Below are 17,609 nucleotides of genomic sequence, written 5' to 3'. Positions count from 1 at the left end.
CCTTTGAGACAATTTTCAAATTACTGTTTCTAATTCCTTGGAAATACATGGACTTAAAATTGTAGCATATTTATTCTATTTATACAGGAAAGACTTGTTTTGGAGGTTTGTTAATTAACAGATATACTTCTGGGAGAGGTATCATTATACTGGTTTACAGAACCTAAACTGTTTTCTAAAATACAAGTATTAAAACCTGTGTAGCTTTCCTGTAGAGTTTAAATGGTGAAATGTACAAATGTGTTTTACTTCATTGCTTTTTAAAAGTCAAGAAATGAGAAAGTCTTGATCTGGAATAATCAGCCCAACTCCATTAGGTTTGAGAGCCTCTCATTCTCAAGTCCAGAGGGATTGTTTCTGGTAATGTTTGACTGCTTAAAATGCCTAATGTTTTTAAAGATCTTCTAAAACTTATAACAGCATTTATTATCAGTACCAAAGTGAGGACTGAAGGTTTTTCAGTGATATAATAATTGTAAAATGGGACTGAAGTGAGAAGTAGTAAATTGAAGGGAGCTTGGCAAACCACAGCTTTGCTCCTTGTGTTCTGGATTTTTATTCCACCTCAAATTCTTAGCTCAGTCTAAGTTACGGGATGTTCCGTGAGTGAGGTTGCTTTACCTAAATTTATTTTTATTTTCACTGGTTAATGGCAAGGTAAATACTTCTTTTTTCTCTGCTTATAGCCTAACTGCTGTTTCTTGATTTGCATGATGTTTATTATTCAGGATACTCAGTTCTTCCACACACAGTACAATCTATACTTAAGCAGTGTAGATTCAGAATTGTCTAATTTGCAGATAAATGGTAGCTCTACATAAGACTTGGATCTTCAAATTTGTAATTGCACTCACTATTGTTTTGTTTTTCTTGTTGCCTGCCTAATGTAATCCTACTTGTAAAGAATATAGGGGTTTTTCAGAAATAATGTATGATAATGTAATCAAAGCCAAAGTAAGATTTTCAGAAATGTTTAGGAATTAAGTATCTAATTTCCACTGCCTATCACTACAAATTGTGTGGCCATTGGAAATTTTTTTAAAAGTTCACCTTTCATTCATTGCAGTTGCCAGATACAAAACTGAGTCAAAGCTATTTATAATCTTCAACCTCAAGTAACTCTCATCAGACTGGCTAAGGCTACTTTTTGAGTGTGCATCCTTCAGAACAGTTTGTGCAATCTAGGTGTTACTCATAACTGCAAACAACTGGAAAGCTCTTCACTTAATCCAGCAGGTGAAATATTTCATCTTGAGCATTTCTGGGTGCAGAGAAGAGTTTGCAGGAGCCTCAGAAGAGACAAGAAGCGTTTCCTCTTTCCTGAGAGTAATGGGCTCTTCTATCCTGCAACAATTTCTAAGTGTGCTTGCACTCTAGATCTTGTTTTGCTCCAGATTTCTTCTGCTTTTTATGTTGCACAGTATGATTGGATGCAATATGAGTAAATCAGTAAACAAAATACCAAATCACATTTGTCCTGGGAGGCAAGATTTCACAGTAATTTAGATTCTGATGAAGGGGGTAGAGGTTTAACACACTCTTCTAAAATGAGTTCTATAAGACACTTGCTTTCATTGAGCTATCTGCTCAATGCATTTGCTGAAAAATATAATTTCATAAATGTAAAAATAGGAAGACATAATTATTTATTGAGGTATGTCATCACATGAATGTACTCTAAGTTCAAAGTACCGTGAAATGCATGACAAAGATGATAATGCTCACATGGCATTATGTGGCAGTCTTTCTGCTGTCTGTTTACATACTATACTGTAAATTCTCTAGTATCTTTTTTTACTTTTACGTGTTTCAGAAATTTCAAAGTTTCATAGTAAAAAGGCTTTACAGTACTTCTAAATATAAATAAGCTTAAAAATAAATCCTACAAAACTGCAACGATCCATTTAATAAAATGCCCATTTTTATAAATGCCCTGAAATGAGTGGGTGAAAAATAGTATGACACATCAATGTGGGCTTAATCTGTTTCGTATAAATTTGCTGTGAAAGCTCTAGTTCAATATAGATAATGTGCAATCTGTTCTAAACATCCAGTTGTACAATAAGGGTAATTTGTGGGAGACAGTTATGGATCTCAAGAGCCCTTTCATCATGCAGGGTATTGAATTAATCTCCTCCTAAATGCTCATTCAGAAAGTGCCAGAAGACTGCTCTGTTTGGTTGCCATGGCAGATATTATTCTCCTGGCTCCTTTGAGAGCTGCATTTCTATAAACTATGAGTGTTCTCAAGTTTATCAAGGCAGTAAGTTGTAGTTATTCTGATTTTTGTTGTGGTTGACAGTTTCCTTCTGTCATATGTTTGCATTAATTTTATTCTTTAGAAATGTGACACAGTTTCTTTTTACCAACTTGCTCTCTCAAATAGAACAATAACTTCCATTTGGAGACAAAAAAGGGAAAAAAGGTATTTTGGACATAGTCTTACAGTCTTCTTTAGATAGAAATAAAAAGAAATTTAAAAAATTGGGTACCTGTATGCTGAGAGACTAGTGAAAATAGAGCAGAACTCTGATAAATGCAGGTTATAGACAGGGAAGGTGGAAAAAAACCAAGACTGTATTTTATCAATACTGTACAGGGACAGATACTGTGAAGGAGACTGGACTGATTTCTTACACAATAAACTGTTCCATTTGTATGTTCTGCCATTGCCCTATGCTTACAGGCAGCAGAACTAATGAAGCCTGATTTCCTCAGGTTTTATGTCCTGTCTTTCCTGAGCCTATAGGCAGCTGTGCACATGTCCTCATTAAACTAGTGGCAGCTACTCTGATCTACAGTTCTGTTTTCAGTGATAGGTTTGGATTTCCCTTCATACACTACTGATTTTCATAAGGTGAAGAGACACTTGGCATCCTTGAGACCTCTGCAAAGTTATGACTTCTGTTGAAATTGTCTGGTGGCTGGAAAGTTACTTCGTGGTCCCTTGCTCCATGGCCCTGGCCCCTTAGGCATCTAATTCAGGTGATTTTAAATAGACATACTGTCACTGTGAAAACTGCAGATTTTAGGAGACAGTTGTTGGGCACCATTGAAATTCAGAGGCTTGCTTGAATTTTAGGGTTATTATTTAATAATTACTATGTGGTGATGCATACTGTCAGTTCAAGGTATGTGATTATGTTGCTTGCTTGTTCAGATGCCTGTTACAATTTGGATGACCGTGTGCTTTGAACACTTCAGCTTCAGAATTATTTTTTTTTAATTTAACTGTGGTGTTTTGGTTACTCAAGATAATTATATTCAATATAAGCCTGTCATTAAGGACACTAACAAGGTAACAAATCATCAGAGTTTGCCAGGAGATACTTGCCTGCATTTATTTACCCAGCTACACCTATCAGTGTTTGAATTAGTGCTGAGTTCACAGGAAATTCTGTGGTCCTGACATCTGAAAAGTAACTCTCTTGTTTGCTACCCTCTTACCAAACTCTGCCCTTCTAGAGACATGCAGGAGCAAAGCTGTTCTTGGCAGTCTTGTGTCAGCTGTGCAGCTGAAAGACTCTCAAATCTTAACTCCTAATCAACTGTGAATATGTGGGAGGATACTGCTTTGAATCAGAGACAGTGTGAATGATCATGTGGACAGGCATTGAAGGGAGGAAGGGAAGCTACCCATTAGTAACTGGAGTTGTCAGAAGTGTTTTGTTGATATGCAAATCTACCATTTACCTACTTCCAAGTCCTTTAGTTTAGCATAAGCAGACAGAGCATACATAAACTCTTTGGATAGTGGATTCTGCACTTTGTTATGAATACACACCCACAAAAGGAAACTGTGTGTGGATGGCATGTGTTAGTCTTCTTGGAAGAGGAGATTTAGTGTGTGCACAAAACCTCAGGGGAAGGCAGATATTTAGAGAATTGAGAAACTCTGAGTAGCATTGCACATCATAAAGCACTGAAAATTGATTAATTACGGTTGTATTTTCTCCTTAAATTTGTTTCTCGCACAAGATTGTGGAAAATGCCATTCTGGCCAGAGCCTACATGTGGTGCAGACTGCCAACAAATCTGCTAGAGACCATCCCATTGAAACAACAGCTGAACTATGAAATAGTTGAATTGTGAAGTGATTAAACAAAGAAAAATGAATATAAGAAAGTTAGTCACATTAACATGAGGGGGGTTTTCAATATGCAAGCAAAATAGGGAGCACATTAAGTGGAGCAAATAAGGCCTGATGTGCTTATGAAGGATATAGGAGGTTTTTAACCTGAATGTCTGCAACAGCCAACATACAAGCGTTGCCTGTTTTTTCCCTGTTTCTTGCTCTGCAGAGCATCATAAAATCAGGATTTCTGCTGCATTTGAGGGCTCATACAGTTCTCTGGAAAAGCAGCAAGGCTTGACATTTGAGAAATTTGAGAGGTTTTGTGTTCAAAGAAAGCTGGTTGGGGTCAAAGAGCATGTCAGTCTTTAATTAGTATTCAGCATCCTTTTAAGTTAGCATGGTGAATATTTTAGATTCTAATTACCTAGTGTATAATTAATTAATCATACACTATGTTGTAAAAGCTGAAATATTTCTTTTGACAGCTGAAAATACAGAGAGTACGATATTGAATGTTGTACGTAACAGATTGTAAAGTACTAAAATGTATTCTGGGGTAATTTAACAAGCAGATAACAGTGGAGTTCCTTTAACCTTCTCTTCCTGAAATAAGTATTAATTATATTTATATTTATATTTATATTTATATTTATATTTATATTTATATTTATATTTATATTTATATTTATATTTATATTTATATTTATATTTATATTTATATTCTGCATTTTTGTCCACTTGGTATAACATTCTGCTAAGGACTTTCTGACATCATGAGGCACATACTGCAGCTTCCTATAGACAAGCATCTATACATCATTGCATGTGTATCAGTCTCAGTGTTGCTCTTTTATAGAAGCAATATTATGTTACTGCTCTGTGTTTATTTAATAAGATACTGAAGTCTCCAATATTCCGAGGGATTTTTTTTTTCATAAAAGCTAAATTAATTTATGTACATGGAAAGCAACACACTATTATATAAACAGCTGTGTGCTTAACCAAGAGAGTAAGTTTTCCTGTATGTGCTCTCAGAATTGGTTGTCTTTGATGTGCAGCTCTATGAATAACAAGTAACAGGGCATGGGGTGACAGGTAGCTCATGTGCAAAAGAGAACACTGTTTAGAGCAGGTCTTTTGGGGAGATAATGTCTTTTTTGCTTCTGAGAAGCAGGCTGTCAGGAGGTTTCAACAGTAATGTTAGGCTCTGCATACTAAAGCATGCTTTTTAAGGTGCCAGCTCATATAAAACGGATTAGAGAAGCCAGGAGGAAAATATCTGCCAAAAGAGCTAAATTCAGACAGATACTTTTTAAAGCTTTATTGTATTTTAAAGTTTTAGTAAAATAAATGAAAATTAAATGGAAAAGCAGGATTGATTCAAATAGAACATTTTATAAGTTAAGGTACTGTAATATTCTTTTTCTATCTTTTTCCTTTTCTATTGACAACAAGTAAAACTTCAGCTATCATTTCAGAGCAATTGTGCCTCTGAAGTTTGCTAGGTTATTCATCCAGTAATAGAAGCAATGAGCACTACTTATGGCTATGAATCCTCTGGAACAGATTGAAAACAGAAAGATTTGCTTTTCTGAGAAGCATTTGGAGAATCTGAAGTTTATTAGTTTAGTTTAGTTTCCCTATTTGGTTTTGGATTGGTTTGTTTTCTTCCTCATTTACAGGCGCTGCTGACCTGTTTCTTTTTTTTTTTTTTTTTTTGAGAGTGCTTTGGTTCTTGAGTCTTTTTTAAGGCTGTGTAGCCAATCTATGATTTTTTTTTTTTTTGTCTGACCAGCTTCTTTTTTTAGGAGAGTAATTTTTTTCTTCTTATTTGTTTTCTCTGATGATAATAGTATTGTTCATATTCCAAGGGTTTTGGGTTTTTTTCCCCTCTACTGTCTCAATTTTTGTTTCATGTGGAATAAATTAAAAAAACTTCCAAAAGTCAGAAGAATGTGGAATGTGTGTAGAGAAATGAGCCATAGCCTGGTTTATCTACCTTGCTATCTCAGAGCAAAGCTGTCCCAGAGCAATATATACTGCAATAGTGCACTTCTCAACTCAAGAGTCTGCTTCATTTCTGTGACCTCTCCTTGGTTCCTCAGAGCAGAGGAGGCAACTTTTAAGACATGCCTTGTTGGGCCAGAAGTTGTCACCTTGTCAGACACTGAATGTTTGGTAGGGTATTGGCTTATTAAAAAAAAATACAAGCCAGAAAGAACCATCTCCCAGATAAAACTCTGGAATTAATTACTGGGGCAGTTGAGCAGAAAAAATGGAGAGGTAAAGAGTATTTAAATCTTTTTAGGAGAAAAAGAAAGGAAGGAAAAAGCCAACAACTCTGAAACCCCAGGAAAAAGCAGCAAATCTGTTCAACATGATAAAACAACAACTTTTTCAAAGATGAAAACCAGTTTTTGATGCTAAAATAAGTGCTGTTTTCATCCTGGAAAAAAGAAGGCTCTGCACAACCTAACTGTGACCTCCCAGTACCTTAAGGGAGAGATGGAGAGAGTCTGTTTACACAGGTATGTAGTGATAGGGCAAGAGGTAGTAGTTTCAAATTGAAAGAGAGAAGGTTTAAATTAGATATTAGGAAGAAATTCTGTACCATGAGGATGGTGAGGCACTGGAACAGGTTGCCCAGAGAAATTGTGGATGCCCCATCCCTGAAATTAAAGGCCAGGTTGGATGTGGCCCTGAGCAACCTGGTCTAATGAAAGGTGTCTGCCCATAGCAGGGGGATTGGAACTAGGTGATCTTTAAGGCTCCTTCTCTTTTGAGCAATATTATTGTAATGTTGTCCAGATTGGCTGATCAAACTTTCAGGGATGTGACCAATTAGAATTCCTTTGAAGACCTGTTAAAAGTTTAGAAAGCAAAGCAGAGAAAATATTTTGCACGTTTAGCAGACATGTGCAGGCATGGTGACTCCATAGCTTTTGACAGGAAATAAATAGGAAAAAGTGGAAGATTTTAAAAGTTTTTGTAATTATTTTGGTAATTTTCATGTAGGATATGATACATCTGCCAGAATGGATCACCAAACCCAGGTTTTTAATATTCAGGTCAGACTCTGAGACAGAAGAACTGTGTGTTAGCTAACTATTTATTCTGCAGTGTTTATTTAGTTGCAGCACTTAAAGGACTTAAACACATTAAGACTTCCATTGCTTTTGCTCTCTATAAAAATGTACAAGTGTTAAGTTCCTGTCCCAGAGGTGATTTTGGGTGTCTGTGCTGCAGGTACAGGTCACCATCTGCTTGCCCATGCAAGTTTCAAAAGCTTTGTACAATTCTGCCTTGTGCATTGCTTTTGGTTACCTAGGAAGAAAAAAAAAAAAAATACTTGAAAAAGTTTAGGCAGCAACATAGCTTTAGATATTTAAGGACAATTTTACGTGCTGTTGAAGACCAGGACTGCCCCTAATACAGCTGGTGTTGCTGGGTATTTGTTGAAGAGAAGTTCTGTGTTTGAATAGTTTGAAATAAATTGAATAACTAAGGAGATCTGTTTCTGTGAAAGGGGTGGAAGTTGTTATCAGCCACTTTTTGAGCTGGTGGATTTTTTCAAAAGGTAAGATTACTTTTCTGTATAAGAGTAGTAAATCTGCTAAGCAGATAAGGTTCTTGTGACTCTTGGTCCTTTCTGTTTCTGACTTGAGAAATTCTATAAATTAATCAGCCTGGGTTTTTTTCCTGGAAAGGTCTGCTCTTAACACATTCCAGCTTACATTTGGTAACTAGTTGTGAGGTAGATTCTTAATGAAATGAAATAAAGGGTTTGGGTTGCTGGAAGTACTGTTGAGTAAACCCAGAATTTAACTGGTGTTCCAGTTGAGAAACTCTTAAGTGGCTAAATTAGACTCATATGTGGGAAGAAGACACTTTTCTTCTGCAGGTGGGACACACCCAGAGCTTCCCTTACTTGTTTTTAACATGGTGATGTTGAAATTACCAGACCAAACCATTAATTAGTTTATCTAGTAACTTCTGTGGGAGAGATCTGTCCTGTTACTTCCATGGGAAGTATATGAAAGTGTAGCAAACAATTAAAACTTTGGAGCAACAATTAGTGGGAGTAGTTGCTTACTTGCTGTATCAATTAGTTTTAAGCTTATCTCATTAATAGGGAGAATTTTCATATCTGCTCCACAAACGAGATTATTTTTAATGCCACTTTGAATCTTCTAGTTTGTTGCATAAGCATGTAATACAAGAGCATTTATAGGGATCATAGTGATTTTGAGCTATATTTTCTTTTCTGTTTTTTCACTGATCAGCAGAAATCGTGAAAGGAGATTCAGCCATTCACTAGCACAGGGCAAAACCCTCTTTTCTTCTTTTTAGTCAAACCCCTGCAGACTTCAGAAGAGGGAAAACTTATTTAAGGTGGTATTTATATATTTTTTTCCCAATAGTATTAGTGATTATTCCCATGTCACAGAAAGATGAAACGAAGTCAAGAAGCAAATTCAGCAGATGGCAATTTCAGTGGGATATGTTTCTTTGATGAAAAGTTAATAGGAAGGCGAAATTTTAATATAATTACTTGAAGGTTATTTATATAAGATTCATACTGAGTAATATAGAGTAACATATATAATACATATTTTAAATTAGTGCTCAGTGCCAATTAGTCTTTAGTATATATTGCCTGCTGAAAAAACTCCTTTGCTGGAGTGAAGTGTGAATTCCCTATAACATTATGGTAGCAATATTGGCCAGTTACCAAATTTCACAGTTACAAATGAGGAAGGCATTGAGAGGAGAATTTTCAGGGTAGCAAAAACCAACACATGGAAACCAAAACCTAACAGCCTCCCATTAATATTGTTGATAATGCCCCTTTAAGTACACACACTGTTAAAGTCTTCTTTATAAATGTGTTTTCTTTATTTTTTAGATAGATAAATAGTTGCAGTATACAGGTGCAGAGAGAGAGAGAAAATGAGAATCTGGGTATGTGGTTTCTATTCAGGTCCTTGGCAGATGCTTGCTTGTGCTGGCTTACTGTAAACCACAGCCTCTGCTATATTTCCTTACTCCACTAATAATTACTGTAATTTCCTATTAGTAGGCGAAATTATGTGCTGTCATTTTATACGTAAGATATATTTGCTTTAGTTTACTGAAGAAATCTTTTGCTGTGGTTGTGAAATGTTATTATTTTAGGAAAGGTTATAACTAAAGGCCATGGTTCTTGCAGTTCTGTTGGTCCTATAATGGTGTGTCCTTACTTTCTGGTTGTTTCCAGTGCCAAGAAGGAAGCAGGAGCATGTGAGCATATTATCAAGCACAAAGTCCAGAAAGTAGATTTCTGCAGCTTGTTAATATTTTGCAATTATTTGTCCTGCCCTAGCTTGCATATTTGATTTGCCCTGAAGGATCTGTGGAAATGTATGTTCACCTTCCATCTTTTACCATCACATAAATTTGCTGTGAATTACTAGGTGACTCACTGGATAATATTGACTCACTTTACTGATGCAAAATCATATGATGTTTTCAGCATTTATTTCGAGTCTTTTCACAGCACTTACTGCTATGTTTGTTAAAATGTGGTTGGTTTGACAGATGCAACAACCTGTTTTGTAAAGGTCTTGCTACAAAATTTACAACAAAACATATTTTCTCACAAATGGTTATGTTGTACAGTGTTTCTATAGCAATCAGACAGTTTTGATGTGCTACAGCTAATACGTTGAAGAGAAATTACTTTAAAAGTTTGTGTTGCATTCTAGATAATATATTTATTGTGATAGATTGAAGTTGAGGAATAGGAGGGTGATGGTAAAGTACCAGGGTATCCAGTAAAAGCACTTTGCAGTGTGTAACAAACATTCCAAAGCCAGGCCTTGAGGTCTGATAGAATTAAATTAGTGTGGCAATTTAACATGAATCACAATAGTTAATCCCCCAGTGCATGCTGAAGCTGGCACCATTAGCTCTAATTTCCATTGAAGCAAAAGAAGGAGGTCAGTCTAGAACAGCAGCTGGACTGGAGCTGCATATATCTGTTCTACACATTCATTTCTAGGCTTCAATTTATTGTCCAGCTTTATCCAGCCCCTCGGAGCAGGGCCCCAAATCAGGGTTGTGCCAGTACTTTGTCCTTCCTGTGATTCCCACTGCTCCTGAAAGGCAGAGCAGGATAATGGGAGTGGGAGGAGGAGTGTGGCTCTCTTCCCACCGGGAAGCTGCCAGCCTCAAGGGCCAGTCTTCTCGGCAGTTTTAAATCTGACCCTTACCCACCTGCGAATTTAAAGGCAGAAGGGAAAGATTTCTCATTTTGAAGGAATTGAGAGTGAAAATAAAAGGGAGAGGATACAGCTAGGATAGCAGAACAGCAGGGAATCCACAAGGAATAAATAAGGAAAGGGAGCAAAATGCTTTAATAAAGCAAAAATACTTTAAGGAAATGAAAAGCAGAAAAAAATAAGGAGTAATATTACCAAGGCATATGAAAATTGACTTACTCTGTGCATGGAAAGCCTGCATAGACACAAGGTTCATATTGACACAGTAAAAGAATTATTGCCATATGCATGACCACTTTTTGTAATCATTCAGGTTTTGTTTAGATGGTAACAATTTTAATACAAAGTTCTAAACTTAAAAACCACAATGTTATTAAAAGAAATTCTTACAAATGTAGATGTATTTTATATAATACATGTACTCTGCCTTTATGTATTGCATTGCACAAAATTTAAATTAACAGAAGGAAACTGGGATTATAGGGTTGACAAGGCATGAAAATAATAAAATTAAGTAGTCAGAAATAATTAATCCTTTTTTTCAATTTAAACTTCACCCCAAAATCTTTTTCTGTAGTTTCTCATTTGCATAGCATAGGGCGTTCAAAGGCACTAAAGCAGATCTCAGAAAGAGAGTAAATGCTAATACTCAATATATCTACAGGTTGTTGTCTTTATATTACAGAGCTGCTTAAAATCTCATCTCTCTTCAGACTGAAAATACTTGCTCTTATACAGCTTTAATTTCCTCTTTATTGCAAAAGAATTTCATAAAGCTTTGCAAAGAAATTGCTGATGATGTTAGAGGCAGAAAAGCACAGAGTTTTGTGAGGATCTCTGAAAAAATGCAGATAGCTCTGAACAGGGGGCTGTGGAGGCAGAGCACGACATCACTTCAAAACAAGAGTGGTGAGCAGCCTACAGCAGAGAGGTTTTCTTCCCACTAATGTGTTGGAAAAAGGGGAAAAGCATTTTGTTCACTCATAACACAGGAAGCATATAAAGAGAAAATCTGGTTTCACTGAAGTAAAAGACAACTTTGCCATTGCCTTCATGGAAACCAGATCGTTACCCTTTGCTAGGTTGTTCAAAATTGCAACAGGCTTAGCAGGACAATTCATAGAGATTATAAATTTATAAATGTTGCCATACCTGTAATTTAGGACTATGTCAACTGTTGCAACTTCACTAATGTTGAAGAAATGCAGTTATAAACTAGCAAACCAACCTTCTACTCTCCTACCTGCTTACTAGGCAGTGTTTTGTAGTACATTGAGAGTAATGCTGTGTCCAGTTGTGCCTCTTCAATGAAAATGGCACGTTTAGTAAGCTGTGTCCTTTGTGTACATGTATATTTGCATACTGGTACCAAAGCCTCTGAGGTGGCAATATGCAGATGTCTAGGAAAAGCGGGATAACATTTATCTCCCCATCCTCTGCCTGTGCTTAGTTCAAGAACTTCCTGAGGCAGATCAAACCATAAATCCACTGTAACTAATCTGAGTAACTGACTTTATCTGATCAGACACATATTGACTTAAATATAGATTTAAGACCAAATCAATAGCCTGTAATCAGTTGGTACATATGTTTGGCCCACTGTTTAAGGGAAAGCAATTTATTTCTTTCCATGGATGCATAGTGTTCCCAAGAAGCTGGGAATGTGGTAGGAGGGAATTTGCCTTTTCAAAGGTATCTCTAGTGAAGGATGAAATTCTGTCAGTAGTGCCCTTGCCATTTTGTAAGTATTTAAAGACCGATTTGACACACTTTGACAGTCACTGAGTTGATTGCTTCAGAATATAAAATTACTGTAACTAGAAATTGTTTACTGGCTCTGTGTTGATTATTTTTCACTAGACTGTAACTAGGCAATTGCAGAGGCCTCACAGGAAGCAGAAGAGAACTTGTCTTTGAAGAGAAAAGCAAGAATGAAAGTATTACTCAAAATTGTATTGTAATAACATGTGCTTGGGTCAGGAGAGCCTCTGCAAGGGAAGAAAACAAATAAGATTGCCTGGCAGGTCCCTTCGTTGCTGGCCTTGGACTCCTTGCCTAATAAACTATTGAGTAGAATTGAGAATAGTTCTTAATCAAATAATCTCAACATTGACTAGTTTTTCCTACTTTACTGCATTAATTTTTTTAATACTGTGGTAACAGTTACTTCAGAATTAAACTTACTTTTCCATGCTGATGCAACAGATAAACAAAGAGGCAAATTGCCTCTTAGAACTCCCTTCACAACAGTGGTTAATTTTCCTATGTGTCTGTCCAGCACTGAAGTCTGATTTCTCAACATGTAACTTTTATTTCAGATATACAATAAAATTTCCTACTTCTTTTTTTTTAGACATTTGATTTCTCTGGCATTTTCTGATGTATTTGTGAGGCTGAAGTTTCTTTCCTGCCACAAAGAAATGGGAATTTTGTATTTGCAGTGTTGTGGCTGCTGTGTGGTAGCAGGGCAGAGGACAGCCATGTCCCCAGCAATTTTTTCTGCTTATGTCAGATTTATGTCACAGATGGTAATTTCTAAAAATAGTGCCTGAAGTTGGGTTCTGAGTTTCGTATCTGGAGGCTGATCTAGATTACTCAGTGAATGTCCTGCATAGAGAAGTAAACTTCTTATCTTGTGACTTGTTTTATTAGAAACCAAGTTGGGCTCTTTATGACTCCACAAATTAGTAAACTTGGAGAGAAATGTGAGCCCAGGGTAAAACTCAGACCAGCTGGGCTTGGGCTGGGGCTAGCCATGCCCTTGTGTCCTCTAGCAGAGCAGAGGGTGTGTTGAATTTTAGTAGTGCTTAGCTATTGGGGTTTATGTGCCTGGCTTTCAGGAGTGGCCAAATTTGTGTCCAGAAAGTAGTGGAATGCATTTTTTTGTCTTCTGAGGGCTGAGCATAATTCATTTTGAGAGACTATCTCTATTTTTCACACAGTCTGTTCCCTGCTGTTGCGTGGATTACAAGGAGACACGTTCACGCTCTTTGAGTTTTTTCTCTGCTCATTTTGTGGCATTAAATAGTTTAAACTGGTCTCTTGCCTTTTGTATGGTAGATTTGCTAAAGGATGTTGGCAAGAGCTGTGGGTTTTGGCCTGTGCAGTTCCGGAATCGATGCTGTGTGGTCTGCCCTGGCTAAACCTCTGTGACGTGGGTTTATGCACTCGAGGGAGGCTCGTGTCTGTAACCCAGCAGGTTCCTTCCAGCTTTAAGCTGGAAAAAATGGAAGCACAGAGTTAGTCTGAAACATATCTTCTGTAGAAGCTGTAGTGAGCTGTGCACTTTTTCCATCAGCCAAGCACTTGGCTGCTCAAGCAGTGTGTGGAGGAAGGACTGTCACTGTCCCCCTGCAGTGCCACCAACTGCCTTCAAGCCCTTCACCGCCACTGCTGGTGTTGCTTCAGAGGCTCTTTGGCAGCTTTCAGCTGTGCCTCCTAGATCATGAGGCAGAGTGAGTGCAAGGCATGTGAGCTTAAGTGGTGAATTAGTGCATATTGAGGAGCCTGGTTGTTAGCCAGGCTTTTACTGCTCTCACAGAACCACAGAATGGGTCAGTTGGAAGAAACCTCTGGAGACCAGCTAGTCCAACATCCCTGCTCAAGGAGGGACCTCCAGGGCGTGCTGCTTAGGACTCTGTCCAGATGGCTTTTGAGTATCACCAGGGAAGGAGATTACAGTTGGTATAAAGCTATGTCTGCAGTTAAGCTTCAGTGTCAGCCATATCCGTATATTAGGAACTTGTATCCAGAAGGCTCGTTAAACTCTCCAAGTGCTGGGTATTTCTCTTCCAAAGGGTATGTGCCTGTTCAGGGACACCGTGCTTAGTAAATAAGCTTGTTAAACTTCAGAGAGGCAGAATAGTTTGCTTTACTCATTTTCTCTTTATGGCAACTGGTAATTGCAAGCAGGTAATTAATATCCTCCAAAACCCCTGAGAAAATAAATTGTATCATTGCTCACCCTGAAACCATTAAAGCATCGTTGATGTGCTGCTAACCTAGGGGCCAACTGCTCCCTTAAACCATAGTGATGTCTGTGTCACTTAGGGCACAAAACTAAAGAAGTGTGTGCAGGACTGCACAGTCCATGCCTCCCCTTTGCTATGTCACCAAGGTCATGTCACATTGCACATTTTTGCATCATTGCTTTCATAGCCAGTCGATAGTTTCTGAATCCAAAATCCATTGACCAGCTGCTGATTGGGTGAGAGGTAATTGCATTAGATGAAGGGGACAGCCTCCCCTGGGCTGGGCTGGTATCCTATTAGGATGGTTTTGGCACACACTCCTTCAGGCATTCAGACATGTTGTGTATTTATCTGTCTCTTGGCAACTACATGGCCAGTTATGCTGAAAAAAAGTTAGGAAATATGAGCTACACAAGGACAAAAATAATGTAAATATTTTGAGGGACAGAATGCATAAACTATATTCTGAAGAAAATACAGTTAGACTGTCTTGTGTGACTTCCACTATTCTTCATTTTTGTACTGTCTGCTGAACTAAAGGTTCAGCAAAGGGTGACTAATACTGTAAGAATATTGTAATGAGTATTAATTAATACTTTGCAATTTAAATCAGAGACAATCTGAAGTAGATCAGAAAAAAAAATCTTAAGGAAAAAAATGTACTACAAATGGGGTTGCTTTGCCTGCTATTCCTCACAGCGCTATTAATCAGGCACAATACTCCAAGGCACAAATTATGTGATTCTGCAAGTTTTCCTGACTTTGCACTTACTAATTTTGCAAGCTTATTGTTTCATTAACACTGGCTTTGTACTTGGTATTCTATCTTGAATTAGGCACACAAGAAAGGAAAGAAGAGAATTTTTGTTGTTGTTGTTGTTCTTTCTCATTACTTTCTATTCCTTGTAGCTTTCTATTCCTTGTAGCAGATCCCCACTCTGGGTCTGTGGAGTCCAGACAAACTTCCCATCACAATTCCTGTAGAAACATCTATGAAAACCTCTCAACCTGGGAGGGACCTCAGAAGGTCAATAGTCCTACTTCCTGCTCAGGATAGGATTGACACCAAAATTAGATCCCAGGGCTGTAGGGGGTGGGGTTTCCTGTCAGATGCTTTGAGGACAGAGACTCCAAAACCTCCCTGGGCCCCTGCTGCAGTGCTTAGCTATCATTGTAGTGAAATGTTTTGTGTTGGGGCTTTTTTGGCTTACTTTTTAATGGCCCCTTTATTTCTTGTTCCCTGGCTGTGCACCCTGACCAAGACCCTGATTCCATCTTGTTTCTGACCTCCTTGTAGGTACTGGCAGGTGTCTCAGGGCATGTGCATCACCTGCCTGCCCATCTTGGATTCCACAGTTAGGCTTGGCACAGTTGATCATATACTGGAGGGCTTAGAACTAGATCTAATCTTTGAGGTGCAACCTAGAAATAAGGAGATTAGTAAATATTCCTCAAAAATGTAAATTGCTGTAATTCCTTACAGTCCTTGTGAGAGTGACAATTCAGGATTTGTTTGTTTCTTTCTTATCTTCAGTTTAAAATTCTCACTTCCTTATGAAAAATCTGCATTTGACTGTTTAATGCTCATGTGTGGCTTTCCTTTATAGGGGGTTGATTTTTACTGGGTTGTAGCATCACAGGGCCATTGGTCTTGGCTCTGGAAAATAAGGAAGTTGTGAAATTGTTCCTACAAGTCTTTTGTCATACTACTGAAGTAGGGGAGAAACTGTTTTCTGGAAATCAATAGCTTTCAAGAAGAATGAGGGGTTGTGCAGGATGATTTAAATGAAAACAAGCATTCAGTGTTACATTGTGGCTGTGTGGTCCTGGGATTTATAAACTGGAGTGTACTAGTATAGGAACTGATTATTACTGCTGTCAAGAAGCATCAGTTACCATCTCCAGCTAAGGAAACAAACAGGTTGCTGGAAAAGTGGTCAGAGTCAAAAATGCAGCTTAAAAGTAACCCCAAGCCCAGAGTCCTTAAGCAGCATTCCCTGCAAAGTGTTCAATGTCACTGACAAAAACCTTGAGGGAAGAGTTGTGATTCTAGGTATGAAGTTACCATAACTGTACATCATTATAATCAGTGAGAAGTGATTTCCATTAAATAAGCTTGTAAAACTTTTAAACCTTTACACAGAATAAAATACTACCTGTGGAAGAGGCTTACTGAGTCTTGAAGTGGGTGTTAATTTGCCTCTTCTGTAACTGGTTGGTACTTACAGATAAAGCTGATACAGTTCTTGAGACAGCTCAAGAGCCAAGAAGTTACTGATGTGATTGGACACCATTACAAAGGAGAATTTAATATATAAGTGTCATGTTTTCATATTATAATTAGTGCTAGAAAGTGGGAAAGATACCATGCACCACTGCTCTTTCTAACTGCTTATGAGCTGTTCCATATGGTGTATACAGGAAAACCAGAAGATGGGGTTGCTGATAAAAAACATCTGCCTTCATGTATTCTTATATTTAGTATAAACTATTTATATGTCTGTTCTTTATATGCACAAACCTACTTGTACATTGAGTATGCCTGTGGAAAAGCACCAAACCAATGAGTCACTACATCCTGGTTACTTTGGTTTTCACTTTTATATCCTTTCTGTTTTTTAAATGGTTTTCCTCAGGTAGTCGTTGAATTGTCAGTTGGCATTAACGCACACTGTGGTAAAATTAGGAGTACTTAGAGGCTGGCTTACCAGGTCTGAGCATAACTGGAAAATAACAGTGTTGTAAGCATCTGCCCCAGAGCTCAGCAAGGGCAGTAAATCAGCATTAAACTGGCAAAGGCTGTTAGCGCCTGTTAAATGCTGGCTGTCCCACAGAAACCATAAAGGAAAGGTGACAGCCTTTGATAGGTTCTGAGTGTGTGTGAAACCAGCACTGCAGGGACAGCAGCAATGCTGGCTTCCCTCTGTGTCCTCTGGTGCAGACGGAAGGTCACAGATGGATTGGCAAGGTGGGGCTGTGAGAGGCAGCTCCTGCCTGTGAGAGGATCTGCAGCTATGGTCCTCCTCCTGCCTCATGGAAAATCCTGCATTTCCAGCGAGCCTGTGGCTTGAACCAAGCCCTGGCACTGCTGCTGGTAAATCCCTTGGCAGCTCCTCAGGTTTTGCTGTAGTTGAGGTCTCTGCTGTGTATTTCTGTTATTTCAAGTTTGTAGCTATTTGATTTTGTATTTTGGTATTGTTGGCAGCACTAAATCACATGTTTAGAGTTCCATAGCCCCTCTAACTGGAGGACTACTATACCCTGTACACTAAAGTTGGTGTTTCTGGTTGTGAGTGAGCCCAC

General features: G+C 38.0%; 1 protein-coding gene across 3 annotated transcripts in view; it reads left to right on the top strand.

Annotated features, from left to right (window-relative positions):
- ANO10 (anoctamin 10) overlaps window positions 1-17,609 on the top strand; it is a 125,668-nt gene that overhangs the window by 104,072 nt on the left and 3,987 nt on the right. The gene's annotated exons all lie outside the window — the stretch shown is intronic.

The sequence above is a fragment of the Oenanthe melanoleuca genome, chromosome 2 (genome assembly GCF_029582105.1).
Source record: "Oenanthe melanoleuca isolate GR-GAL-2019-014 chromosome 2, OMel1.0, whole genome shotgun sequence".
NCBI lineage: Eukaryota > Metazoa > Chordata > Aves > Passeriformes > Muscicapidae > Oenanthe > Oenanthe melanoleuca.
This window is presented reverse-complemented; position numbering and strand designations above follow the sequence as displayed.